General features: G+C 42.2%; 1 protein-coding gene across 3 annotated transcripts in view; it reads right to left on the reverse strand.

Moving 5' to 3' along the window:
- LOC111870614 (irregular chiasm C-roughest protein) overlaps positions 1-22,734 on the reverse strand; it is a 525,714-nt gene that overhangs the window by 298,752 nt on the left and 204,228 nt on the right. The gene's annotated exons all lie outside the window — the stretch shown is intronic.

The raw sequence follows: 22,734 nt of genomic DNA on the forward strand, positions 1-22,734 counted from the left end.
ACCGCGGCGGCCCGTCAAGTGGGATTTGTGGTGGACAAAGTGGCACTGGGGTAGGTTTTCTCCGAGTACTTCGATTTCCCCTGCCAATCTTCATTCCACCAGTTGCTTCACAATCACCCTCACCTATCATCTGGGACTGGTACAATAGGCCAGAAGTGGCCGCAGTACAAGGGACTCAGTCTCACTAAGAAATAAAAAGGAACACCCTGCCACCGTCTGTTCCTCTGTCTCACTTTAACTTGGTAACGGAGCCCAAGACGCCGGAAAGACTGTTTTAAAATTTGATATGAGACACTCTTTGAAATTTGTTGGATAATTCCGACTTTTAGCCATACGGACCCATAATAAAGTGGTCATAATTTCTTAAGGTCATAAATGGCGGTTCATCACAAACCGTTACTACAAAACTTCATAAAATCATGGTCCTCGGACCGCAGTGGTCCGTCTTCAAGGTATTGTATTTATGCACAAAAAAACATGCTTCTCACGACATAATCTTTATATTACTTTTATTTCAAAAGTCGTGGGGACATAATTTTGACTAAGTTCTGATCTCATTCTATTAAAAATTCTTAAAATGTTTCTTTTAATATTCAGATGGTCTGCCAAAGAAAATATAGGCAGTAAATGATTGAGAACCCCTGCGTTAGTCAGTTCTATAAACAAACCAGATGAAAGTCAGAGAAGTTTTGTGTCCTATATCATGGAGTACGGAGACACGCGGTAGCGTAGTTCGTTGAGGCAGTATGCTACAAGCAGGAAAGTCGCGGCTTCAAGTCCCGATGAGATCACTGGATTTTTCAATTGACCTAATCCTTCCAGACGCACTATGGCCCTGGGGTCGACTCAGCATCTAACAGAAATGAGTGCCAGAAACCTTCCTGGGGGTAAAGGGCGACCGGCGCGTAGGGCTGACAACCTTACCGCCATCTATGTGTCGATTGTCTAGACAAAATGTGGGAACCTCAACATCTCACAACCCTATGGGCCTCCACTGCCTGTTACAGGGATAGCTTTACTTTACTTATTTTACTTTTATATCACGGAGCACAATCTTTCGAATGTTGCCTCTTTTAGAGTGGAAGGACATTTGTGCCTTGGGCGGAATGCGGGATCTACAGACACATCAGTTAAGCTGCGTTAGAACAAGTCCACTTCTTTCTTGTGACAAATGGAAAGTGCGATAAACCGACTTGTACCGCTCTTATAAAAAGCCGAGCATAAAATTAATACGGTCGTTATGAAGCACCTTGAAAACACACCAGAACAGCGGTTCTATAACTTTGTGGCCATATCCTCAGCACTTCTTACGGACTTGCTGGCCCCAGACTTATAAATGATGAAAGTTTTTTGAAATTACGTGGCAATTTGTCAAAAATGCCTGAAACTTATTAAGTAGGCCTACATATCGCATACATACAGTTTCTCACAGATCCGTCATTCAACTGTTCTCTTAAACAAATGTCTTGATTTGTCTTGTTTTTTTGTTGCTCGATACATGCCAGTGGCGGTCTATTGTTACTTACTTACTTACTCATGGAGCTGAGCCCTTCTTGAGAAGCCGCCAAATCTGCAGCTACTCAAGAATTCCCCAGCATTTTATGGAACCCCAAGGTTCATTACCGTGTTCATAAGAGCCCTCCACTGGTCCCTATCCTGAGCCAGATCAATTCAATCCATACCACCCCATCCTATCTCTCTAAGTTCCATTTTAATACTGTCCACCCACCTACACCTTGGTCTCCCCAGTAGTCTCTTTCCTTCTGTCTTTCCCATCAATTTCCTATATGCATTTCTCGTCTCCCCCATTCGTGCTACATGCCCTGCCCACCTCAACCTCCTTGACTTGATCATTCTAATTATACTTGGAGAAGAGTACAAGTTATGAAGCTATCATTGTGCAGTTTTCTCCAACCTCCTGTCACTTCATCTCTCTTCGGTCCAAATATTCTCCTCAACACCCTGTTCTCAAACACCCTCAGTCTACGTTCCTCCCTTAATTTCAGAGACCAGGTTTCACACCCATGCACAACCACAGGCAAAATTATAGTTTTGTATATTCTAATTTTTATGTTTTTGGACAGCAGACGAGAAGACAAAAGGTTCTAGCATGGTTATATACTGTGACGTGATGGCTGAAAGCCGGAATAGTGGAAGCAGAGCCAGACGTCCTTTGATGAGCAACGTCTAGGTTTCTGTTACAACAGATAGCACGAACGAGTCGTTACCAGGCAGCAACTTGCTAAACACGCATATAACAACAGACGAACAGTTCAAGTACGTGTTCTGTCTGCGGTCCGCACCAGGGCATAAAATGGCAAGTGGTTGATTCGCTGGAGCCAGTGGTACTGAGCAGCAGAAGACTAGATACTAGGGACCAGTCCGAGAACCAGAGGATATACAGTGAAAGATTCGTCATGAAGAAGGAATTCAATGTGTGAGCTGTTCTAATCAACTGTAATTGTAACAGAAATGTCAGATAAATGCAGTTATCAAATCCAGAACCCACAATTATTAGTCACGCCTACCCCTTATACGTGACAATATCTTCGGGCTGCATGAAAGGCAGAAAGTTTCGTGACTAACCGAACGACTTTCTACTTCTACTGAAGGCCTCTGCTAATGAAGTTAATTTAGACTGATTTGGCACTGCTTAATCACTTCAAATTAAGTGTACTTATTATAAGCAGTAACTACACGTATTTCTCAATATAGAGAATGATGCAACGTTTTTTAAAAATGTGCTTTTGAACCACAAAAATATATCGGCGTGCTGCCTGTGGTCCTGGAATCGTGAGTTGAGAACTTCTGCTCTGAATGGCCATTTCTCTGCCTACATATTTAATAAGGACGTTGTACAAACAAATGCACATTGGGAACTCTCGATCTGTTTTATGTAAGAACGTAACACATCTCATCTCGTAAAATAAATTGCTTCCATTTGGTCTTAATAGTTTTGTGTGGCTCACAGAGACTTTGCAGGAACATCTGTTATTAATATAGTTTTTTGTTGTTTGAACCCAGGGAACTCTTGTTCACAATTTCCCTGCTGTCAGGAGTGCCACAAGGTTCCACTTTGGGACTTCCGCTCTGCAATATTTTTACTAACGATCTATGCGCCAGAAATTCATTTTTCCCGATTTCTATTCTTTGCTGATGATTCATAAATATTTTGTGTCATAAAATCTTCCGACGATTGTGAATTACTACAATCCGATACAGACTCTGTACAGGGGTGATGCATTGAGAATTATATGAAATTTAGAATATTCAAAAGAGATGTGATTCATTTTACTAGTAAAACCAGCAGTATCCAATTTAATTACTTTCTTGGTGATGTATTGACGTACGAACTGACTGTGTAAAAGATCTTGGGGTTATGTTAGATAGGAAACTGCATTTTCATCGTCATGTTGACCCCTTACATTCTCAGGCACTAAAGCTGCTAGGACTAACTGGACTCATCACATATAATTTTTCTTCTTTGGCTAGTCTAAAAGTTTTATATCACCTTAATTCTTTCAAACTTGAGTACGCGTCTGCCGTCTGGAATAACCTTATTTCAGCAGATTCTGATAAGCTGGAAAACATACAAGGACNTACCTCAAACGCCTGGAATAACCTAAAACTCGCAGATTATAACAAACTTGAATTTATGCGAAAAAATTTGCAAATTAATATTATAGTCTACTTGACCAGTTTGGTTTTCCTAGCGATTGTGACCTGATTTTAGAATGTTTAAAATATAGAACACTTTACTATAGACCACAGCATCTTGACGGTTTTTTCATTTTTCATTTTTATAAAGGGACAATAGACTGTCATTCTGTCATGGATACTGTTAGTCTTCAAGTACTTCATATTAGTTCTGGGCTTCCCCTTTCTAAAATAAGCGACAGCTCAGTGTGCAGTCCTTCAGCCAGGTGTGTCAGCGCTGCTAACAACATATGTCAGTTTCTTTATATTTCTCTGGAGAATACATTTCCTTCCATATTTCTGGTTAATGCCGTTATCTATTGCTCATTTTATTTTTACACGTCCTTTAATTTGTTACGTATTTCAGTGTTTGCACACAGGTTGTTGGCAAGCGATCTAGAAATTAATTGAATTATTAATTTATTTCCATTATGCAGGCTTATTTTGCAGTTTGTTTTTTAGTTAATTTTGTGTCTTTCTACGATGTATTTGTTTTATTTTTATCTCACCTATTAATGCTAACTTTATTTTTTCTTGGAATTATTATTAATTTATTACCATTATAGAGTCTGTCTTATTTTGAATTTTGTTTTTTAGTTATTTTTGTGTCTTTGTAGTTACTCGTGCTGATGTAATTGTCCTCTGAGCTATTAAGTTTGCACGTAAATAAATACGAAATGAACTGAATTATTATTATTTCTGTTGAAATTTAAACAATATTATTTGGTGTAGATTTTTTGTTTGTTTGTGTTATTTTGTATTGGTGCTGACTCTATAATTGGCCCTTGCTGTTGAGTTCAGCATGTAAATAAGCATAGAAACATTTTTATTTATTGTTCTTGTTATTGTTGTACTTGCCCATTATTTGGATTCAAAAGTAGTTCGGAGCAAGGCTAATTACCAATGATTATTTTGGATCATGAAGTCCGATCCTAGTCCCGAAGAGGCAATATATATTCTTTTACTCCTATTTTGTGTTAGAAAATATATAATCAAGGACGCTGGAATGTTATTGATTATTTCACTTGAAATTAACTTGAAAGTTGCTAGGTTATTACTGATTAATTTGGATTAGGAATTAATTTGGAGGAAGCCGAACCATTTTAGCTTATTATGGATCCATAAATCATTCAACCCCCCTATATATTATTGTCGAGTTCTTCGATTCTGAAGTAATTCGAATTAAGCAGAATTAATACCGATTTTTCTGGATTTTAAAATACGTAGTTCCAATGAAGCTGATTTCTTGTGTCCGGAAGCAGTTCGGATGACGATGTCTTGATAGAATGACAACTGATGCTTGATGTTTATTTTTGTATATCTTGTGTACTAGACAAATTAGAACTGTTGCTATGGTGAAATTATACGTTTACATTTGTTCAAATTTGAAACTTTGCTATTGTTACCTAACTTCAGTCGACTCTTTCAGTATTTGACAGTACGAACTTAGGAACAGTTGGGCTCGGTTGCTGAATTACAGACAACCGGAATATGAAGCTTAATCGATCCTAATGACGTTCAGAAATCATCATTGTGATTGCAGCAATACAGCCAAGGTGCACAGGATAATCGCAAAGCCAAAAAGCATTCCAAAGGCTGAAACAGGATTCTGTAATACTGTTGTCAACTCGAGGTGGAAGGTTCAATCTCACATTTGGAAATACGCAATTGACTTCACAATTGATGGCAAGATACCTACTCACTTCTATGTAAATCGAAGTCCCTGATAGGGAATGTCGGTTCAGCTGTGCCAATTGCGAACAACTTATTCCACTTTAAGAATGGCATCTTCTTGGATGTGGCTGTAGCCACCTGCTCACGATGGTTCCTCGCTCGCGGATTTTTATACCCCGAAGATAGAGGCGTTACTTTCTTCCGAAACGTCGGTTCACACAATATCTACACGGCATTGTTCATAGTCACTGCCGTGAAAACCTCAAATCTTACAAATTATTCTACTTCTTTTTCAGAAATTTTAGAAATACTTTACAAAGTAAAAGAAACGTTATATAAAAGTCATGTCTGCCTGTCTCTGTCTGTGACCTTGTAGGAAGGCCAAAACCATTCTAAAAATTTTATACGGGAAACTTTCACTAAACGCCGTAGGAAAATTACGATTCTGAGCCATCTTATCAATAATGAAGACTGTTTTACATAAGACCATAAATAGACTTTCCAAGCATCGGATAAACCGTTTCAAAGTTTAGCTGAAATTTCGTAGGGGAAACTTTCATAAAAAATAGTTGTATGCTTCAGATTTTCAGCCGTTTCGATCCACAGCAGAAAATAGTTAACACGAGGCTACGAATAAACTTTTCCATTTACCCCAGAAACTATTTTATATGTCTCGTTGAAATTTCACATGGAAGACTTGCATTGAAGTTTATCGGTAATTTCCGATTTGGAGCCATGTTGATCCATAAGAAAACCTTGTTTACATAAGGCCACAAATGGAATTTTAGATGTATTTCATAAACCCTTCCACAGGTTATGTTTTAATTTGGTACACGAGAGTTTCAGTAACTTAAATGTCATTATCAATGTTGTTGAGAACAGTCTCGAGAGAACTCAGCTGATAATTTTGTTTACTGCCTTATGGAGCACATCCTTGCCAGTGCCCATGCATGTACACGCAGAACATTGTGTGATAGTGGCTTCCACTCGCACGATAATTATCCATTTACTGCAAAATGCACACTTCATATCACCGGAAAAGAATAGGAAAAATTAAACCGCTAGTCACTAAACTTATCGAGCACAATGTGTGAGAAGCTACTGCAACCAACGGATGCTACTGATTGTGCGAGAAATAAAGGAAGGATCTAACAAGATGTTATTAGCGTAAAATGTAGAACTTTCTCCATAACGAGTGCACTACGAACTGCATTCACTGGCGTCTTACAGAAGAGACGTAAGCACATTAGAAACGAAAAGCATTGAATTAAAGTGGCGATAGTCAAATTCAAAGTCACATTGCGACTGACGGTCGGTCAGTAAGTCTTGGTGTCGAACCGTACCTGGAGCTGCCCACCAGTTATTTATTACTGTTTGACAATTACGGTCTTGTTTTGTGGGGCTCCCTCTCTGACGAGAGGACGGGTCTGTCTTTTGTATATGTTGCTGGCCTTTGCCAGCGCAGTCTTTCAGGGGTCCGAGTCCCGTGTGACTCGCGACCATATTTTACTGTCTCAGATTTGAGACTTCCCTTTTCGTCGCCTCCTACGGCTCGCAGGGTCACGGTGGAGGTATTCGACCCTCCTCCACACGGGTAAGCTGGCGATATTAATATGACAGTCCATAATATCGTGGCGTGCCGCGAGAAAGCCGGAATGGATTAGGAGATCAGTGTTGATTTCCTAGGCAACGACCGACGTTCCCGCGACAGCGGCTAGGAATCGGAACGCATCCATTGCTATACAACGGCTAGCAACCTAACAGTGGTGTTTCCATCGTTACAAACGAATTATTGAGGCAGACATGTATTCCTCGTTCGTTGCCTAGCAGCGGGCGGAAATAACCCTTCAACAAGGTATTCCCTATTTGGTCCGAGTGCCCGTGATAAGAGCCCAACGTTGGCCAGAGAGTTTGTACTCGACTTTAGCAGGAAAGAGTTTGTATTTGACCTAAGAAGGAAGAGTTCTTATCAGACAAGAACGGAAGTATAAGAAGTGTTGCAACTTCGAAGAAGAACAGTCTAAAGGGCGTTGTAAGTCAATAACTGCAAGTGCGAGTGTAAAAGTTACTGTCCAATAAAGGCATTCCTTCAGATCCTAGAAGCCACACAATTTCTTGTCCTGTTGCCTAGTAAACACGCGACAATATGAAGGCTTGTAGTATTTTCCAGGCAACGAACAAACCAGAGTAACTAGTGAACCGTAAATTTCGGTAGTAGTTCCATGTCTTGTATATGTGATTATGTGATAAGTTACATTAATCATCGGTGACATTCGGTGGTTTAGTTGAACCAGAGGGATTAAATTCATGATAACATCACACGAAGTAAGTCGCAGTGGGGATATCGAGTCTCGAGTAAACTCGAACTGCTGTCTCCAGTGATAGAGATTAATGTGCTATAGATTCGACGTGGGTTCGATATCTGGTCAGTACCTCTTAGATGTAGCTGGTGAAGTTGCGCAGGCCCCAATTTTGTGGGGCTTCACTCATGTCCATTATATTGCCCCGGACCGTCCGTCCGCAATCACTTCACAGCCAGTACCGTGAGCTGAACAAAATTCCACATAGCTCGGTCCCCATGAAATTGAACTCCTGTTCTCTTAGTCTGAGGACCCGCATGCGAACTGACGGCCAAGTTTTACGTTGCCGGCTTGAAATATTGACCTAAAAGCGTCTGAGTGTATTTCTGTACCTCAGACTGTAGCAGTGTGGGTATGCGTGAGCTCCCGCCTCACTACGTCACTCACGAAGCGTGACAGTTCTTGTAGTTTCATTTGTAGCTTCCTGAGGGAGTGACAACTAATGTGTAATCAATGAATATGCACGCGCTTCAATTCATTTAACATAAACTACTTCGTTTCTGTAGTCTGAAAGTTATATAAATATGTAAGTAACAAAAGTAAATACTTCCCTGTGCTTAATTAATTAAGCACTACAACATAAAGGCGTATGGGGGAGTGGATTTATAGATCCATATTTTCTTGACCTGGGCACTAGTTGGAGGTGAGTGGTCAGCATCACGCCCCTGCCGCTTTACCCCCCCTCCGCCCCCTGTACCCATTGAGTAGGAAGCTGGGTGGACCCCAGAGTCGGCCTGGACAACGCGGAGAAGAAGAAATTCTTGATCTTACGGGGACTCGAACCCTGACCCCTCGCTCGTCCAGTCCGTAGCTAGTTGCTATCCCGGCTCCTGTATGAAAAAGCAGAAGACCAAAATGACGTTTGTACTCAGAAGAAATATAGCAGCTGCAGTGAGTTTGTCCCTGTGTTTGAGTACCACGCCGTGAAAACGTGTGATGGATTGGAAGTAAACCTCTATAAATATTTAATCTCGGCGCCAAATTGTGGTCAACCGAACCTCCTATCCAATAGGTACGGGATCTCTTACCCCGGGGGTAAAGCGGGCTGTGCGTGAAGCTGACCACCCACCTCCAACTAGTGCCGAGGTCAGGAAAATTGTGATCTATACATCCACCCCCCCCATACGCTTTCATGGCGTAATGCTTAATTTGTTAAGCGCATGTACTTTACCTGTTTACCTTACTACATTGTGGTAATTGTGGGAAGGGGTGCGTTTCACGTTCAGGCCGCTTTCCCCCCCCCCCCCGAAAGAATCTTCTTTAATGGAGGTCGGACTATTTATCGAATTTGCTTTAATTTTTGGTAACAAGGATGTTCACTGTACATACAACGGTGACCCAACTGAGTAGGTGTCTTCCCCCCACCTGAGGACGGAAACAGATCCAGCTTTCGAAACGTGTTTTCTAGTCTCTAGAAGACAGGACGATGGAAGAAGTCCCAAAACCCAGTAATTCTGACTACTTATCTCCGTTTATAAATTATAACTGCATCAGTAAATTACGTTACTGCTGAATGAAGGGAGCTGCAGAATGTACTGGATTCACAGGCCCACATTCTGGCAGTGCATGTGTATGTCCGTCTGTCCGTAGGTTCGCAAGTGATGACTATCGATCCCGCCTAAGTGTCCTACTTATGAAGGCAGCCAGAGAAATTACGTTCATAGATCCTGAAGCTGTAAATATACAGACCCAATAGCGACATAGGCGCAGTCTTTCTTTGACCACAGTTGAAGTAACTATGGAACTATGGCTGTGGCATGATGAATTCTCATAAGAGCACAAGAAACAGTGTTTAGAGTTCTGACTTCTGGAATATAACGCTGTGTAGCCCGTTGAAAATCAACCGATGTTTCGGATGGAAGCGACATGTTCCTCCGAAACGTCTGTTGATTTTCAACGGACTACACGGGGCTATATCCCAGAAGATAGAACATAAGCATCGCTGTGAGAACCTCAAGTCCTACAAAGAGTACTAAGTATTTTTACAGATTGTGAACGAAAGATACGATATTAAGAGTCTTCTCGACCATATTTTTAGAGTACACGTCCTTAAGAACAGCTAATTCCAATCGCCCAGTCTCTCTAAACGCCTGCCCGTACGCTTGAAATAATTTGAGAGTCCCTGAATTGATTTTGATAAAATTTCAGACCGGAGATTTTTAATATAATTAAGCCACACATTAAAAATTTGTTGTTAAAATTGAACAAAAGAGAGAGAACACATAAAATATTCAATGTGCCGGTCCTGTAAGGTGCCAAACGGAAAGAGCATCTAAGTGCCTCTGAATTTTGGTGTATTTTCTATATACAGGTTATACATGTAACTGGCTCTAGAATTAAGGGCGACATTTCCCTGCCATCTGGTACAGCATCGAATATCTATAAGTAAACATCGAGGTAGGTATTTCTTTCTGCATCAATAGATAGTAACAAGGTTTAGCAGCGAGCTCTGAAATGGTGTCACCATTCGGACGAGGCAGTCGATAGATAGCTCGATATTATATCAACATCCGAAAGGAATTGTGTAAACAGGGGTGGCCGACTTTCTCTATGATCTGCCTCTCATTCTATATTCTGTTGCATTATTGTTTTTCTATAGTTGCATAACAGGGCTGCAAATCCTGAAGGTATGACTACACACAAACAGTTCATCCAGTTACCAGACGCATGCAGTCCGGAAAATGTCGATATCTTTGCTAACAGCTGGGATTCCTTCATGGCAGGGTAGACAGCGTGTTCTCTTCTATGAAATTCTATGACATATCCAATGTCTATCGGTTGTATTCCTCTTCAAACGTAAAGAAAACCGTGGTACTATCTCACCGTCTGTGGTACCTTTACTTTCTGGGAAGCAGAATTTAAGATGATAATCATCTCCGAACCAAACATAGCGTTCGCGTGGTCTAAGGCCCGCTCAAACACTGGAATTGTGGATTCGAATCCCACTCAAGGAATGGATGTCTGAGTTTATTCTGTCTTTATAATGTCCTGTGTGCAGGCAGCGGCCTTGCGATGTGCTGCTTCCCCGTCCGTAGGGTCCTACAGACTGCGTAAAATGAAAAAAAAGCGGCCAAGGTCCAACAAAGAGATGTAGAGTCACAGATAAATTGTCAGGAAATGCAATACAGTTGTACACTATCGTGTTCACAAGATCATCCGTCCCTCTCTAGAGCCACATGAGAACAGACCACACTCTCATATTCTGTTTATAGCACCCCTTTTAATATTATAATCCCGTCTGATCGAGTGTTCATTTATCTTCAAGTTTCCCGACAGATATCTTTATATATTACCCATTTCTACCGTCAGTGCTACATGCTCCGCCAACCTTGTCTTCTTTTTTTTTTAATCACCCTAATAATATTTGGCGAGACGTACAATTTATGAATCTCATAACTTTATAATTTTCTGCCCTCCTCTGTTATCCCTTCATCCCTCTTAGATCCAAACATCTTTTCAACGCCCTTTCATAAACTCTCTTAATCTGTATTCAGCCTTAGACAGTATTAATCCGGCTATATAACTGGAGCATTAACGTTTTTAAGTTAGTGCTATAGCTATTTCAGCTACAAGGCTTGTGGACATTGTGCCGATAAACTGACCATACAGAATGACTGCCAGACCGCCAGAGATCGAAGCAAATCGGCCAGTATGTGACCTAGAGTATTGCATTAAACAGATGTGCATGCGTGTGTAAAGCGTCGGTACGTTAAGAACAAGCAGATTAGCAGGGAGAATGAAAGGAACCACGCAGAACGTACACGTGACTGCGGAAACCTGTTTCGGGAGAGCAGACTAAACTATCAACACCACGCAACCTGCATAATTGCCCGACGTCCTCATTAAATCAACTTCCTAAACATGTCACTTGCTTAACTGCAAATGATTCTATCACGTGTATTAGTGACTATAGATTGGATGATTGCATTTATTAACACGTCTTTTACAATCAACTCGTACTTACAAGCACACCTTTTTTTATTGCTAGTGGGTGGGACTAAGTCCCTTGCACTGCGGCCACTTCTGGCCTATTGTACCAGCCCCAGATGATAGGTGAGGGTGATTGTGGAGCAATTGGTGGAATGAAGATTGGCAGGGGAAACCGAAGTACTCGGAGAAAACCTGTCCCAGCGCCACTTTATCCACCACAAATCCCACTTGAACAGACCCGGGATCGAACCCGGGCCACCGCGGTGGGAAGCCAGCGACTAACCGGTTGAGCTATGGCGCCACCTTCACCGTTACACAGGCGCTAAGATTCACAGTCTTCACTAGTCGCATCGTGCTAACGAAATTAAAACAGTCTCAGTGTGACTAAATCCTCTAATCACACGCTAAGTCTTTACAGGCCGACTTCTAATTCTTCTTCAACTACGAACTTCCGGTGGCTCTATCCAGCAGACAATTGACTACTTGTACCTTTCTGTACTCTTACAGCTGCTACCTTCGGAATTCCGAATCTCTGATATTTCCTCGGCAAGGACCACGCAGCACAGAAAACACAGCATTTCTATTGTTGTAGTGTTGTGTTACCACGCAGTTGCTTAGCAGTCTCGACGCGGACCACATAGAAAACACCTTTCTTTTTTGTCACGTATTGTTATAGCCTCGTATTTATTGGTTCGTTACCCAGCAACTGATGTTCTTCTATTTTTGAGAGCGTAACTGCCTAGCAGTGGGTCTATACGTCACAACTCACAGGAGGTACGTGCTGTCTCCAGCTTAGTTACTGAGATTAAGCAGTGTTACTTGATAACGACTTGATCAAATATTTACAGAGAATTTCTGTAAGCAAGTAAATTTAACGATTTTCTAAATGTATATTCTGTACATTTCTGCAATACACAAAAATGGGTAAACAATTGGTTAAAAGTATTTAAACACCTTTACTTAACTGATATAAAGTCACAATCAGTGCTCACACCCTTAAAACTTTAAATACATACTTCCAAATTTCGGCCAGAATTTCTCTTCAAATGTGTGCATGTGTTCTCCTTGGAAGCCTAAGGAGATTCTTGCTGATATATTGGGCACTGCAAGCTCAGTCTGCTTTAGATATGGCTCATCAGTTACAGTACAGATGTACTCTTATATCCACACAGAAGAAGGATCTGTTTCGTTTGCTCTTCTCGCAAAACTATGCAATTATCATTAAATACCTCACGTAAATTCATAAAGCGATTCTGCCTTTAAGTGAGAATCTATGGTCACCCCTGATACGTAACACCTCTATCGTGTGCTGAATAGTGCATTTTGATGTTTCTGTCAGTCTGGCTTGGAAACAGAGAAACGTCGACTCAAATTCTGCTCACCATGACTTATTTATACGAGGACTGTATCGGCAGCCAGTAATTAGCGCTGTTTATGAACACAAATTAGTAGCATTTGTTTTAACGCGGGGCAGAAATTGCGTAGCGGGCAAACTCGATGACAGGGCCATTCTTTAGCGTCCCTCCACTTCTGCAGTGTTAATAAAGACGTCTAGGGTATTTCAAAGGCGGTACTGACGGTTTCAATTCTTAACATTTACGGCTTTAACAGTGAGACTTACTCAGCTGGTAACCGTTTGGAGTACTTGGAAAATTATAAAGGATTGGAGTTAATCCAGATGTTAATTATCCTGGTACAGTCTGTCTCTTATGCACACTAATCCATAATTCTTGCTTAGGAGTAACAGTCTGTCTGTTACTTACTTATGGAGCTGAGCCCTTCTTGAGGAGCCGCCAATTCATCAGCTACTCAAGAATTTCCCAGCATTTTATGGAACCCGAAGGTTCATTACCGTGTTCACAAGAGCCCTCCACTTGTCCCTATCCTGAGCCAGATCAATCCAATCCATAGCATCACATCCTATCTCTCTAAGATCCATTTTAATATTGTCAACCCACCTACGCCTTGGTCTTCCCAGTGGTCGCTTTCCTTCTGGATTTTCCACCAATTTCCTATATGCATTCTTCTTCTCCCCAATTCGTGCTACATGTCCTGCCCACCTCATCCTCTTTGATAACAGTCTGTCTGTTATGCACACTAATTGACAATTCTGATATAGAAATAGGCGGGCGTGTTTCTTATGCACGCTAATCAATAGCCCCGGGTAAGGAAGTGTACAGTCTGTATCTATTGTATTCATATAGATAATTATGTGTTAGGACTAATGCAGTCTATCTCTAAAGTAATCTGATCAATTCATGCGTTTCTAAGATAATTTGTCTGTCTTTAATGCAATCGAATCGAGACGTCGGCATGGTACAGTCAGTCCCTAATGCTTTCTTGTCGAGAATATCAACTGTGCATCTCACTGGACAGAGCCATGGATGCAACCCTGATACTGCAGTACTTAAAGCTTTCCAGTAGAAGGCAGTTAGTAACCTGGAAGGGCGACAGCTACATCCTACCCTCAGCTGAGCGGGACATTGCGCCCCTACAATCTACTACCGCATGTAATTAATCTTACAGCGCAATAAAATATTTCTCTACAGTGTTAATGTGTTTGTACAATGAGACATGTTTGAATAAGAAAGCCATAGTACAACCTTTGGTAAAATTGAAATAATAAATACAAGGTGAAATAAATCGAGTTAATGATAAACTACAAACAAGAGATCATTAATAGACAACAAACTTAAGCAGGGTACTTAACATTGCCGACAACACAACAATCTGTGAGTAAATAAAGCTAACATTAACGTGTTAATATTTACTTTTACTACACATGCCGTTACATGTTTCGAGCAATGTGATCATCTTCAGGTGGTTATATGAATATATACCGCCATTACTGAATTGTCTGACTAATATGGATCGTTAGTACAATAAAGCAAATATTTCTGTTGAATTTAGGCTGTGTGTCACGTAACTGCTGAAGGTCAAAGGCATAAAAATTAAATGTAAACCATTAATAATCAGACAAATTGAATAAAACTGCTAAAGTAGAATGCAGTTTGAATGATTTGCAGCGTCCGTCATGATAAACTGCTTGTTTCGACGGTGTTACGTATCTGAAAAACAGAAGCTTAATTTGTAATGATGTAATTATGTGGCCTCGTGCGTGTCACTGGTAACGTCTTCGGAGCTGTGTGGTGACTTAAGCACATATCAAACCTTGCTGTGAGTGTAACTTTCAGCCTACTTCCCTCGTGTAACAAGTGAATGCAGGCTTGTGGTGTCAGCATGTCTGTGTGTTCGCTCATGTATCGTTTCCATTTTATTTCTGCGAACTCCGTGAAGTTTGGTATGACTGCCATGAGGAATGAGGTAAGCCTGCGTCAACACATTTTAATGATCTTCTTCCAGCATCTCTCCGGATTCGAAGTGGTTGCCTTTGAAGATATTTCTTCATCTGCATCATGACTGGGGTTTGTTCTTCCCGCCGATAATTATTTACTTAATTTCCCTACGGGGGGGGGCGCAGTAGGAAACCCAAAGTTTCTGGTTACGATGTTTCCCGTTGCAGTTGCATCTCTATAGTGGCTGCACACTCGTATCTGTCGGGTGACTGGACACTCCTGCTTCATATTCAGAAGCTCCTGGGTTCACATTTCGGCGCGGAGCCCGACCATCCTGATATGTTTACCGTGGCTTCCCTCTATTCAGGCGGGAATATGCCGGTATTTTGCCTCAAGTCAAGCCAAGTGTGCTTCCAACACATCTCCAATGTAATACTCACTAATCAACTGACCTGCCGATCACAGTGGCCGCACGGCCTGAGGTATGAAGTGTCTTCAAGGCATGATATCTATATTGTGTGTGTTCATTCTGCATTTGTGTTGTTCTCTTTGTAGGTAGAGGCCTTGCAACGGGCTGATCCCCTGTCCAAAGAGTCATACTGACTGCATATAGGGTCAAGAAACTGAAATAAGCGGCCAAGGCCCAGCAAAGGGCTGTAGATCTATAATTCAATTCAATTCTTTATTATTTATGTGCCGAGTCAACAGCCGCAAGGCCAATTACAGACACAGCACAGTGTAGATACAAGTAATTACATTATGGACAAACACAATGTAAAGTGAAAGACAAATTGCAGGCAAGCACTGGAGGAAAACACGATAACACTGACAAGTAAACAAAGAAACAAACTATAATAATAATAATCAACTAGCCGTCTCACTTCAGCTGAAAGTGCTGTTAAGAGAACAAGAACATAGTTACTTTAAACAGTCATGGGAACTATACGGTAATCTTTATTATGACACAGTTTAATTACTTGGATGATTTAAAATGTAAACATATTTGGTTTAATTTCTCGCTTTACTGTGTGTTTTAAATAGGCCTACATTTGAAATAAAAACAAGACATAATTTCTTTAATGTTTTTATAAGAACGCAAAGGAATTTGTGTGTATGAAATCCAAAACTGAATAAAGAAAACTTCGTATAGTTTACGTGTTCAGTTTACAAAATTAATGCTGGGTGGAGGATCCCTCCTCCCCTCTTCACATAGAACAGAGGGGGATTTTAATTTGACACCCCTGCTGCCAATTCTTATTGCACAGAGGTCTGGAAAAGAATATAAAAGTATCGTATACTTTCTAAAGGGTTCTGACACTCAGAATTACTGGATATTTTTACTTTTTCTATCGTCGGGTATTCTAGAGACTAGAAAACACTCCGTTTAGGAAACTGGATTTGTTTTTGTCGTCAGGTGAAGGGGGAAGTCACCTACTCAGTTGGGTCCCTTAGAAAGAGCAAGGTCTCCAGAATGCCGGACTATAGTAAAAGCCCCAAAACCCATTAATTCTGAGCGTCACGTATTTTACTTTCTAACTGGATAATTTCACGCGTGGAGGTGTAGGGAAAGGGGTGCAGAATGTTGATGCCGTACTCCAAAGGAAAGAGAAGACGAGACCTAGTCATAGTTAAGAGGGGAATATGAAAATGCATACGCCATATGAATTGGATTATACCGGCTCAGGTTAGGGTATAGCGGAGGTCTGTCCTCAAATCGGCAGTGAGCTTCAGATTTTGTTGAGCTGAGCGACTGTCAGCTAATACGAATAATTTTGCTGTGTAGTGTGATTAAATAGACAGGTTTCAGCTACGTAAGTTTGGTAATTACGCGGTGACATAATTGGCTGAAAATTCGCGATGCTTGCAGAAGAAAGGGTTCTTCTATGTATTTGGGATGACTCAGGGACATCCTGCGACGAGCCTCAGATGATCTATTGATTGCTTTAAGGTTTCTTTTCGTCGGTAACGAAAACCTCGTTAGTAAGATACACAATTCGTAGGCCGACTCAGGAGGGGGTTTCAGTTGGAAAAGTTCGTTTCGGATAATATGATGTCGACTCCATCATCCCTGCGACAAAATGTGTTTGTACTGGGCGGTGTGTAACGTAAATAGATTTTCGCAAGACGCGACTACGGGCCCGTAAATTGAAACAGGTGTAGCGTGTGGTTGTTTTGGTCAAGAGGCCTGCTTGGTTACTCCGTTGGCTCTGCACACGTACGCTTCACGATTCTGCCGAATACCTGCATGGCTCAATGGAGTCTCCCATTTCTGTCTAATTGGAACGGAATACACGGTGTTTCGTGTTTGCTGCATACTCTGTTCTATTCTAGGCTAGGCACAATACAGTTTCATAAAATGAAATTATTTACAATGGAATTTCATAATTTTTAATTATACTGGTGAAACCCTACAAAATATGAACTTTGGTGTGTTAGTCATTGTGTTAGTGTAGTTGTGAAGCCATGCAACCGTGGTGATATTGGCGATATTGCATAATTGTGATTAATATTCTGGAGGCACCCACTTCGAATTCCGTCGCATTATTAACGTGAGAGGCCTATCACAGTAGCTGCGCAGTCTAAGGCATGAACTGTCTTCGCCCGCTCAACATTGGGGTCGCAGGTTCTAATCCCACTCGAGGCATGGATGTCTCTGTGTGTTTATTCTGTGTTTGTGTTGTTCTGTGTGTAGGTAGTGGCTTTTCTGTGAGTCCACTTTGTACTGCGGCCACTTCTGGCCTCTTGTACCAGTCCCAGATGATAGGTGAGGGTGTTTGTGGAGCAATTGGTGGAATGAAGATTGGCAGGGGAAACCGAAGTACTCGGAAAAAACCTGCCCCAGCTCTAGTTTGTCCACCACAAATCCCACATGATGGGGCAACGGCTCGAATCCGGACCGCCAGCGACTAACCGCTTGATCTATGGTGCGACCCTAGGTAGCGGCTTTCGACGGGCTGATCCCCAAGGCCAAGGTGCAACAAAGGGCTGTAGAGCCATAATAGAGAAGAATTGGCGTAATAACGAGAGTAGCGGAGAGCTGACAGATGAAAAGAAACGCGGTTTAAGTTCCGTCCAGACATAAAAATGGAAACCGCGAAATCGCTCGATCAGGACGTGGTAACGCCCGTTGCTTAGTCCGAATGAAAAAGTAAAATTAAAGGAAATAAAAAAGCGCGGACAGACAGACAGAAGGACATGCACTTCTTTCCACAGAGGGCTCCGTACTGTGCGGGCAAAATATTGTGATGACGTCGCCAAGGGAGTCCTCGCGCTGGCTCCCAGCATTCATTTTTATTCCTCTAACTCTTCCATTATCTGCAGTGAGAGTCAGTAACTTATTTTGCAACACATTAAACTTCCTCCCAAAGCGCGTTAGGTCTGTCTCTAAATAAACAGGAATGAGAAAATGCAGTGCTACATGATCCACAGTAGCGCTCCGCGCTGAAATAAAATCTTACCAATTCTGCTAAAGGAAAATTAACGACAGCCGCAAGCTCGACATACAGTCTATTATTTGTCTTGAAGGGTGGTAACTTTAGATTATATTTTTATTAACTGTATATTTATAAGGGCAATAATTTTGCTTGAATGTTAAAGTAGTAGGTGCATTATGACTGATAAATAAAGCCATGAAGTTCGTGGAGGTAGGCCTAGGCCCACTGGGGCTGTAGTGCCGAGAAAAGAAAGAAGAAGAAGAAGAAGAAATAAAGCCATAGTTAATACTTTATTACAACGAAGTAGCTACATTAAGCTGATATTCGCTTAGGTCTTTAAGAAATTCCGAGCCTTTCATGCAATTCAAGTTTCGCAGGTCACCACTGGAACCTATTCTCAGCCACTTAAATTCAGGCGACATTATTAAATCCTGTTTGCACAAAACTACTCATCTTGCCTTGGCTTTCTCTTCAGGTTTTCCAATAAAATTATGGACGCATTTAATGCCAGCCCAAAAATTTTGTCCAGTTTGAGGCCCTGTGGAACGTTAAAGGACTTATTCTTTTTCATATTAGAAAGTTAATAGAATTTTCCGTCCAGTGCGGCAATAGAGGTCACATCACTTTTATTATTCTTGCCTTAATAGTGCAGCGGACCAGAATGAGACAATTCCTTTTCATACGGCGTTAATTTGTTTGGCGCTCTAGAAAACGGCACCCCTTGTCGGCTGTGACTGCTTAGCCACCACACCTGGAGGCATTTTTCTCCGTCTGTAGCCCCAGGATACAACATGACGATTTGAAAAGGGACTCATTTGAGATTGCATATGCCATTATGAAGTTTATTTTTTTTTAATTCGCTTAGTGGGGGGAGAAGTCCATCTGGGTCCACTCGGCACGGCGGCCACTGATTGGCCTATAGTAGCCTGCCCCGGGTGATTATGATAATGGAGAATTTGGTGGAATGAAGATTGGCAGGGGAAACCGAAGTACGCGGAGAAAACCTGCCCCAGCGCACTTTGTCCGCCACAAATCCCACTTGACCAGACCCGGGATCGAACCCGGGCTGCCGCGGTGGGAAGCCAGGGACTAAGCGCCTGAGCTATGGCGCCGCCTGATTAATTTTAGTTAAGTCGCCCCTACAAACTTGTCAGTCTGATCAAGGTGCAAGTTGCATACGTACAGTGTGACACACGTAACTTGTTCTTGTTATTAAGAACGCTTAAAGCCATCCTAAGTGATACATTTCCTTGCACCGGTAGACCCAGATGAACTCTGAGTAAAAAGAAGAATCTCCCACGAAAATTCTGTATATAGGTCTGTCCTCCTTGTCCCTGTCCACCCAAGCCTCATACATTACGAAAGCTTCACTTGCTGAAGGTGGAACAGTGCTGGGCTTTCTGATTGTCCGTTGCCATTAAACTAACTTGACCGGTTACAAAAGAAGTTTCAGAGAAAATGCATTGTGAAGCTGTTCGCCCAACCATGTCCAGCGATTGGACACACTGTCCAGTGATCTCAGTATGAAGTGACTTAAGAAACAAACTACACACCACTGTGAAACGGTGTTCATTTTTATTAGTGCTCAGTTGTACGAGAAGGAGAGCATCAGTTTCCTCCGAATCGCCTTCCATGGACAGCACGTAGTTCTTTAACTTTCACAGATAAATAAAATCTCTTTCTTTTGGGGGGACACTCAAGATGAGAATCTCGACTTTATTTTCTTTTGTACCAAAATCAATGCTTGTAAAAGCCCTTAAAAGATTATCTATCTGTAGTTTATATATCTACGAGTATATACACTATCCGGGGCACGCGGTAGCGTAGTTGGTTGAGACACTATGCTACAAGGCGGAAGGTCTTGGGATCGAATCCCGATGAGGTCACTGGATTTTTTCAATTGAGCTAATCCTTCCAGCCGCACTATGGCCCTGGGATCGACTCAGCTTCTAACAGAAATGAGTACCAGGAATATTCTTGGAGTATTCTTGGGGGTAAAGGGCGGGCGTAACGTAAGGCTGACAACCTTGCAGCCATCTATGGGCCGATTGTCTAGAAAATGTCTACCTCAACGTCTCACAACCCTATGGGCCTCCGCGGCCTGTTACAGGGATAGCTTTACTTTACTTTATATATACTATCGCCGTAAATGTACATCGTTGCTGCAACACAAAATGAAGTGAATCTTAATTTCCAATAATTTGCCACTGATAACTCCAGCAGAGCGCAGCACCAACGCCATTAGTCTCCAGAATAAGAGGCAGCCACACGCTAATGTTAAGTGAGCACGAAGTTGGGATACTGTCATGGGAAATTCGTGGAGGAGATACCATACACCAGCTTCCCTTCCAGAGACTTGTTCACGTGCTCAGCAGTTCTCTTTTATGTTTGGACGACACAGCAAGTATGAAACTGCTGTGAAACCAGCATCAAGTGAACCTGCAATATTTTATTTATCCGAAGGACATGCCAGGCTGCGTAACAGCCTCATATTCATGCCTGTGTCACAGAACGCTTTCGTGCAGCTATAGTCTCGTGTTTCCAGTGCGCAGGCTCTCTGCTTCGCGACTCATGAAGGTGTACGATGTAAAATCTGTGTAAAGGGAAATTATTTTGTTGCTAGAATCAGAATGTAGTGATAAATAAAATATTGTTTCTTACACTACACTACTCTCCGTGCGACGAGGGCACGCGGTAGCGTTGTTGGTTGAGGCACTATGCTACCAGCCGGAAGGCCGCAGGTTCAAGTCCCAATCAGGTGGATTTTTGTAAGATTTGAGGCTTTCACGGCGGTGACTATGAAGAAAGCAGTCTTTTGGGATTTGGCACCATGTATAAGTGGTGTTAACCGACGTTTCGGAGGAACGTATCGCCTCCATCTTCAGGGTAGAAGAAAATATAAGAATTCTGCAAGCGAAGAGACCGAAGCAGACTGCTTTTACCGGTTCTCGCGGTCTCTTCGCTTGCAGAATTCTTATATTTTCTTCTACCCTGAAGATGGAGGCGATATGTTCCTCCGAAACGTCGGTTAACACCACTTATACACGGTGCCAAATCCCAAAAGACTGCTTTCTTCAGGTGGATTTTTCACTGACCTAACCCTTCCAGCAACATTATAGCCCTAGGGTCGACTCAGTCTCCAACAGAAATGAGTACCAGGAATCTTCCTAGGGGGTAAAGGGCGGCCGGCACTTAGGACCTACACCCTTACCGCCATCTGTGAGCCGATTATCTAGAAGTGGGAGCCTCGACCTCTCACAACCCTATTGGTGTTCATGGCCTCTTACAAGGATAGCTTTTACCCTCCATGCGAAACTTAGGTAGTGCCTTTTTCTTATAAACGTACAACAGAAATAATATGACATATTTGCCCCACGTAAGAAAGGTTGAGCAACAGAAATAACCCTTTCTAAGTAATACAGGCATCATCAATAGAACAACTACGTTATGCAACCGGATTCTAGGCAACGGATCGGTATACACACTTCCGCGCAGGCTCAATGACGTCACATCCCAGCCGTATTAAGATATCACGTGACTTGTTTTCTGTGTGGTAGGGTAATTTCAAGATACTTACTCTGGAAAGAGCGTCGTGAACCAAATGTTTTTCCTTGGCTTGTTAGAAGTACGCGAGCCAGTAGGAATTATATATATCAGAGTATGCGAAACAGTTGAGTCTCCGACAATACGTCCTGTGGAAATAAAGGAAAACAGAACATAAAGACAAGAGAGATCAAGGGAGACTGCTCGGTATCTGAATGAAACTCGCAGACATTTTCATGGAAGTTTACTGTACACCAAACAGTGACGCCACTCAGAAACGCAAAATAGCGTGGCCGGTGCGTAAAGCTGCGGCTGTTTCGCTACTGGGAGCCGACATCACGACTAAACTGCCGTTTTGAATATGGAACAGAGGTACTTACAGGTCAGTTCATACAGCGGCATAAGAAGGGCAGACATCGGCCTTCCGCAGACGCTGATGTCTACAGAGTCTGTGAGGCTTTTCAGCTCGGTCCGTCGCCCTAAGCGAGCGCCTCAAACTCCCAAGGAAACCGTGCAGAATATTCCCCACCGCCACATAAAGCTTCATGCAAACACTTGGCCACGTAGGCAAGTGCTTGCCCGGCACGGCGGGTTCATAGCGGCATCAGCTTCAATAAGACCACGCCATAGCTCAAGCGGTTAGTCGCTGGCTTCCCACCGCGGCGGCCCGGGTTCGAGCCAGGGTCTGGTAAAATGGGATGTGCGGTGGACAAAGTGGCGCTGGGGCGGGTTTCCTCCAAGTACTTCGGTTTCCCCTGCCAGTCTTCATTCCACGAAATTCTCCATCATCTTAATCACCCG

The sequence above is a fragment of the Cryptotermes secundus genome, unplaced genomic scaffold (assembly GCF_002891405.2).
Source record: "Cryptotermes secundus unplaced genomic scaffold, Csec_1.0 scaffold363, whole genome shotgun sequence".
Lineage (NCBI taxonomy): Eukaryota > Metazoa > Arthropoda > Insecta > Blattodea > Kalotermitidae > Cryptotermes > Cryptotermes secundus.